We start from the raw sequence: 7753 nt of genomic DNA, 5'->3' as shown, positions 1-7753 counted from the left end.
CAGCACTTGGGAGAGTGGGCCTTGGACCTTGCCTAGGGAGCACAGTGGAGCTATCTCTGGTGGAATGGATGCACGTGAGCTGGTCCCAGGTCATAAGAGTCTGATAGTTGACACTGAAGCATGGCAGCAGCAGCACTAGGTGGGCTAGGCCACGTAGTTTTCCTGTAGATCCAAAGCTGTAGGATCTCCATGGCTCAGGGCAACAACATAATAACCAGGAGTAGTCCTGGTGAAGATACAACATTGATGATGTGGCAGAAGCCAGATGCTTTGAACCAAACCAATGATTCATAACAATGCACATTTGCAAGCGAAGATGTATGGGCAGAGGGGTATACTGTGTCCTGGGAAACTGTGATACATTGCAGCTTCTAAAATGAGATGTATTCCATGCTTTTTTTGTTTTTATTTTGTTTTTGTTTTTTTGAGGGGTGGAGAATAGATATGAGGTGGTTAGGAAATGACTGAGACTGGGGTACATAATCTGAATCTCACAAAGAATCAATACAAATTTGAAAAAAGAAAAAAATTATAATGGGACTAACAAGAATAATCATTATCTTTATAGTTTTCAGACTTTGTTCAAGATTTAGAGCTGGCTAGGCAACTATGTAGAGACAATGCAGTAATGTGTATGTTCATGAATATCAACCTAGCCTAATAAGGAGTAGATTGTTTAGTAAATATTATCTTAAAGTCATTATGTGGGTTCTTGGTGATAACAATAAATACTGAGGTATTGCATGACATAGATTATGCTTTAAAAATTATGTTGTTTTGTCATAAAAATCATAGTAAGCCTCAGTGAAGAACATTTTGTTTAAGAATACACTAAAAACCATATTCAATTATACATAGTGGCCATAGTCAGCTCACAAAACAGAGCTTTTTAAAATGCCCTAAAATTATGCTTTCTTGTGTTTTCTAGATACTTATACTAAGTGCAGGAAGGAGATGTCTCTTTAGAAGAGAAGGTTTAGCATAATTTAGTGTCCAATTCAGTAGCTTTAGCAAACACTGTTCTTTTCAGAGGAGAAATGACAGTGACATTACACACACATCCCAGGGTACTCTGGAAGTAAAATAGTCACATCTGGTCTGCTAGTTTCTCAAGGTAAGATGATCAGTAGTCCTTGGAGAAAGACAGTTTTACATAGCACCTTTGATTTTGCAGTTTTGAATTGCTCATCTGTAAAGCACTTTTGTTGACTGAAGGATCTCTGAGTCAGAGGGAACAAAGACATATTCACATTATAACAGAGACGTGGACACACACTTCAGTCTAAGTGTCAAAGCTCAGTGGATATTTTTATAAAAGGAATATCTCACTTGCCAAGAGTGACACTTGAAAACTAGCTTCACTTAGCATCTCAGGTCTCGTGAAGAATACACAGCAGCCCAAATGCTATGAAGGCATAACAAGAAATAAAGAAGCACCTTAAACACATACTAACTTCACCTTGTGTTCCTTCTGAATGATGGAATATATTTCAAATTTTGTAAGACATCAGTTGGACATCCATTAATTAACCTATATTTTGTTTACAAAGATAGTAATTGGCATCTGTGTCTATGAATCTATTTTACTGATAACTGTTCTAAGATACTTTCTACACATCTAATAGAGAGGAAATAACTAAGTAGGGCTAAATCTTCCAAGAGATTTTTGTCAAGTATTTCTTTGGATTTAGAGGACTTTCTCAGTTTATGCTTACTGGAAACATGGTAGCAATCCCTGAAAAACAACTTAACTGTAATGCCTGCCCCAGTCTTTCTTTTGCTTGTTACTTTTTTGTTTTTGTTTCTATGGTGGAATGAAGTTGGATCTCACCTTCTGCAGCTTGATTTTGCCCCCAGCTTGATGCTTGTCTCAAGAAATAATGATCCCAGAATGTTTGAAGTTTCTCAGAGAGGAGAATGGGACTGGAGATGGACTAGAATTATGTTGAGTCCCTCAGAATTGAGGGCATATCTATGAGGGATCAAGGTAAGTACAACACCAGCCAGAAAGGTCTAGAAACTGAATCTTAAGACACCACACCCCAGGTCTTAAAAATTCCTTAGACTTTCTTGTAATCATCTTAAGTATTGCTTCTGCTCTGGGGAGACTCAGACATCTGCACATTTTGTGAATGAACACTTACTTGCTTCTCCATTAAACACTTGAAGAAGCCACGTGATCAGATAAGTAAGACTCAGGAAAAGAGGAGGAAACAGCATATTACTCCCATAGCTACTTGTCTCCACTGTGCACAGTTATGTCGCCGTGGGTTTGTCTCTGCTCCTTAGAGAAAATAACAGGGATCAAGCACATTTATTACTACTTCTATATCACAAATATTTCTAAATCACACATGTACACACTCATACGCACACACACACACACACGCACACACACACACACACACACACACACGTTCAGAAATCAAAACCGCCTATGAATTCATTGAGCTCAACTGGAACTAAAGTTCTTCCTAGTCCCAGTCGAAGACCAGCTGAGAACAGCTAGCCTGGAGTTTGGCTCTGCTTATCCCTCTCCACTTCCCCACAGTGACCAGTTCTGCTTCTTACAGTGTTGAAAGCTAAGGAGGGAAGAGAGGTAAAGGGTGGCAAAGACTGGCTATGAACAAAACCCAGATACTTTGGTATCACTTTCATCTAAGAGAGTAGACACTTTAAAATTGAGCCCTTTGCTTCTGGTTTTGTTGTATTCAAAGGTTCCTCAGTGCAGCCTTCAGCTCTGGAGAACCGACCCGTTTCATCGTCCTACTTTAGTTAACTATGTCCCTACAGTCCCTGCTTTCCTCTAATTCATTCTATGTGACCTCTCTCCTCTCTCTGTCTCCTTCCCTCCTGCACTCCCAGTGCTGCACTTGGAAAAGGTACATTTTGACTGAGATCTGACCATCCCTCTGGTCTTCAATGCTCATGTACTAGTTGGAAAACAGCAAGCCAACCATATATTGCAGATATGCCTAGCAGAACTATCATGCCATGACCTTGCTTCAGAGAAGTCATCTAGTCAGGTGCATCTCCATTTTGGGGTGGGGGTTGGTGATGTTCATGGGTGGTCCAGAAACATGAACTAAGTTCCCTGGGGGGAAAAAACAAAACAGAACTAAGGTTTGTGAAACCCTTTACACTGAGCCCAATAAAAAAATGGAGACTCTTCTCTTCCAAAAGCTTTTTTTCTTCCTCCAGAGTTCAGCTTCATTTTCCTACATGTTTATTATTGTTTCAAAACCAGAAATAAGATATGGTGAATGGTAGCTGTTCCAATCTACAACCACCTTCTTCAAAGCTATGCTTCATGATCTGCATTTCACTGTGAGAAAGAGGTATGGATGCCGTCTTCGGAGTTGCCTGAACTAAAACTAGGAAGAATAGTGTTCGTTCTCATCATCTTCTTACAATGAAAAACAAGATCTATTCCTGCAAGGATTCCATAACTTTTCCCACTTGATTGACTAGATGTGAGATACTTTTCCATAGCTGCAAGAGCATACGTACCCTCTGTCCTTTAAGGATTTTCTATGATAGGCCACTCCTAACCATGGGGCTTTGTTGAACTCATTGGCATAGCATGGTATCTCCAGAGACCTCAGCTGTGCATTTTCAATAAAGCCATTCATATGTTTAAATATTTCCCAAGCTCTTTTGATATTGATGCTCTGGTGTATGAGAGGAAGGAAAATATAAGTCAACCTTTTTCTCTGTGGTAAAGAAAGAGTACGGAGGTTTGAAATGCTTCTTCTTCATATGCTTGAGGACTATGTCTGTTTCCCATTACTCTGGACAGATCCAGCTATTAGAAGCAGAAGCTGAGAAGAAATCTGTGAGTTGGAAATAGTGACATTATCTTTTTCTTAGCATTGTCAAGATTATAATGTATACAATAAACAGTTCTGTAAGTAGTGAGGATTTATTACATTCTATGTCAAATTCCCATTAGCATTATTAAACTAAGTGTCAGGTCGATCTTCATATCTGCATCCCAAGAGACAGAAGCATTCTCTAGACTCCCATTTATAAAAGTATGCCATAGTGGTTGATTGAATGAAGGCCTCTTTAGAGGGGCCTTGCTATCTACAACTCTCAGGATAACCATTCTGAAAACAGATTTTATGCAAATACTGCTAGACTTTGCTTTGTGAAGCTGGCATTTGTCTTTCTTATTCATTTTTGTCTGTCCATGTCTGACATATGCTCTTTCATGCTCTAAATGTATAAGATATAAATATTTTGAATTAATAGGAGGCATGTTTAGACATCTCTTCTTTAAATCAGTAACAGACATTTGGCAGAAAAGAGCAAGTTAACCCGAGAATCATTATTGTTGATTCTCTGTTGCTATGTTTCAAAACTTGTGAAATAGTCAAATTTACTTAAAAATAAAATGTTAAATTAAAAACTTATTTAAATAAAACTGGTGACAAGCTTTCCAAGTTTCTTTCCTTCCTATTTTCAATAAAATCAGTATCCTAAATTAAATATCTTTCATAAATTCATATGTTCATACACATTAATAAATAATGGTTTCTCTCATATTTTCAAATATGTAGATGTTTTAATGGAAGTGGTTGGTATTCTTTAATTTCCTTATTTGGAGCCAGATTAAAATTTTTAATTTTCATCAAAATAATTCATAAGTACATAGTTGTTCATTTGAACAATCATAGAATTCACTATGTGATTAGAAGAAGAAAGAACATTTATCTATTTTCTATCTAATGAATATCTAAGTTATTTGCAATTTTGCTTTCATCAATGGGGCTGCAACAAACATGTATTAAATGGTCACTTGTCCATGGACACCAAGTTACTGGTGTGGGATAACAGGTGCAACAGCTGAATCAGCAATGGGGGCTAGATGCTGTCAGTGATCTCGGAACTGCCTGTGTCAGCATGCTACCTAGCTGTGGATAAGCAATCTCAGTTTCTCAAGCCCTCATCAGCATATGATGCCTTTTGACTTAAACCATTTGCCTGTGAGACTGGCCTTTTGCTATAGTACTGTGCTTTTCACAGGCTGCTCTTTCCATGGATTCATGGGCACTTCTCCATTCACAGGTGAGATTTAGTATGTTAATTGATCATCCAATGACCTTTTTCATAAATAGACTTTAAGGGTGTTTTTGTTTGCTTGCTTTTATAATGGTTTAGTTATTTTTCTTATATATTTTATTATTTATTATCCCCAATTTTAATATTTTTCTTCTTTCATATCTAATGTCCAAATAAAGCTTCATAATCATCTCCATTTTTTGATTTCTTAAAAAAAAAAAACCTACATGGATTTAAAGTGGTAGTACACATCTTTAATCCAAGTACTCATGAGATAGAGGTAGATGGATCTCTGTGAGTTCAAAGCCAACCTTGTCTACACAAGTTTTAAGCCAGATCGTGTAGTGAGAATTTTGGTTTCTTTAAAAGCCCAATTATTTTATGTGAATATGTTTTTGTTTTAATCCCAGGTGTGGGGTATGGAGTTGCTTCAGATTGTCCACAGCAGCTGACTATGATTTGTCTGGTGCTCTGGCAGGGGCATGATTCTGACAGCTGAAGATAGTTTTATGTTTGGAATTCTGGGGACTCTTGAGAGGGTATAAAAATTCCAGAGCCACAAGAGAAGCTGGTGCTGCCTCTACAGCTGCCCCTTCTTCTGCCCCTGCCACTGCCCCTTCTGCTGCCCCTTCTGCTGCCCCTTCTGCTGCTCCTGCCGCTGCTCCTGCCACTGCCCCTTCTGCTGCCCCTGCCCCTGCCCCTTCTGCTGTCCCTGCCCCTTCTGCTGTTTGCTGGATTGGTGGTTGAAGATATCCTGACAATGAAGACTGGGTTTGCCCCAAGGAACTCAACACCTCCTAACTAGTAGGAGGTAGTCTAATGAGATTGATGCTCCCTTTCCCCTCTAAACTTTTTTTTCTCCTACCTACTATTGGGAGGTAGAAGGGATTGGGGTGGATAAGGGTGGTAGGTATAAGTAACCAATAAGGCAGCCAAAAAGAACAGTTACAAGATGGAGCTACTAAGGAAGATCTTGTCTCGAAAAAACTAAATCTAAAACAAAACAAAACAAAACAAAGCAAAAAACCAAACAAAAGCAACAGCCTCTACACATACATTAGACAAAACAATCCAGCAAATAAGCAAAACAAAAACAACAAAACCCACATAAGCCACAGACAACAGACAAATAAAAACGGTGCCACATGCAATTCTTTTTATTTTGTATTTTCACACACACATTAACTTTTTTCAAGTATCCAAACTATTCAATAATTTCACCCTCTGTAATAGAGTATAGACTTCAACATACTTCACCAACTGAGTCCAATCTCATTCTCATATTTCATAATTTGATTTTGTAGGTACTCAAAGTGAGTGTTACAGGAACCAATACACACCATCTTTTACACTCAACCCTTCACATAGCTTATGATTTCTCTTTGGTTGTACTTTCTTTTACTTTATAGCCTTCTGTTGTAGTAAACATTTCAGTGAGAATGCATGAATGGTAATCTCATTGTATTTGTGAAATTACATTTGTGTGCTCACTAGTTAAATTTTTATTACTCAATTTTATTTTATGTATTTGAAATGTATATATGTGTGTTTGTGTGTGTGTGTGTGTGTGTGTGTGTGTGTGCTCCATGTATGTGTACTGACTGCACTGGCCTGAAGAGGGAGTCAGAATGCTACAGGTAGAGTTACAGATGGTTGTCAATTGCTTTTGTGTGCCTGGAACTGGCTCCCACGCAAAAGCCACTTACTCTTGAATTATAATGATTGGGTTGTTACTGCAACATGCACATACTCACAATTTTGTAGGGAGACAATAGTGAGACATTATGTATCTGGTACATCAGAGAAAAGGAGTTAGCTCATTGGAGAAGAAGCTAGGCTACATGTGTTTTTTGATCTCTTGTTTTTTTGTGTGGAAAGCCCATGCCTGATGTTCCTGTGAAGGTGGTGGTGGCAGATATACTTAAGAGTGTGGAAGGTGCCTTAAAACTCAGACTAGAAAGATGGCATGGGCAATCTGTCGTTTCTACCTTTGTGGTACAAAGTAAGACACACACTGTGTCCAGAGTCAAAGGCAAAGGATCAATCCTCCACTTTCACACTGAGTCAGACAGCAAAGCTATATGGTATGTATAATATGGTTACAGGAAAAGAACTGGAAACAAACCCATGCTCTCCAACAAGTATCAGCGGTTACCTTTTAAAGCCACAAGACCTGAGTCTGCTGTTTTCTGGTGCCCGAGATGCAGAAGCAGGTGATTGCTCCTATTTAACATGTCCACCTTTTACCTTGATAGTTTTTAAGATGGTCTTTTTATTATTAGTAGTCTAATAATTAATGTAGTGTCTCTGGGGTTGTAGAGATGGCTCATCTGAGCACTTGCTGCTCTTGTAGAGAACTTGAGTTAGATTTCTGAGACCCATGGGGTGACTCAGTTATACCTTCAATTCAGGTGAAATTTCTTGGGGAACAGGCATAGATAATGTAAAACATTTAAAAATAAAATGGTAAATAACTATTTTCATCTTGTTATTGTAACTGAATGTTGGGTATTTAATATCTGGTTTTTATATATCAATTTTTAAAATAAAAGCTTAGAAAACTTTATTTTTTATACAAAATATATTTTGAAAAAATTTTCTTTTTCCTGCCTTCTCTTTCCTCCTGTTCTGCACAAATACTGTATAGTGAAATTTTTGGTTCACTGGCTTTCTTTTTCTCCTTTTTTTT

Source organism: Mastomys coucha, unplaced genomic scaffold (assembly GCF_008632895.1).
Source record: "Mastomys coucha isolate ucsf_1 unplaced genomic scaffold, UCSF_Mcou_1 pScaffold15, whole genome shotgun sequence".
In the NCBI taxonomy this organism is placed as follows: Eukaryota; Metazoa; Chordata; class Mammalia; order Rodentia; family Muridae; genus Mastomys; species Mastomys coucha.
Note: the sequence above shows the minus strand (reverse complement) of the source record.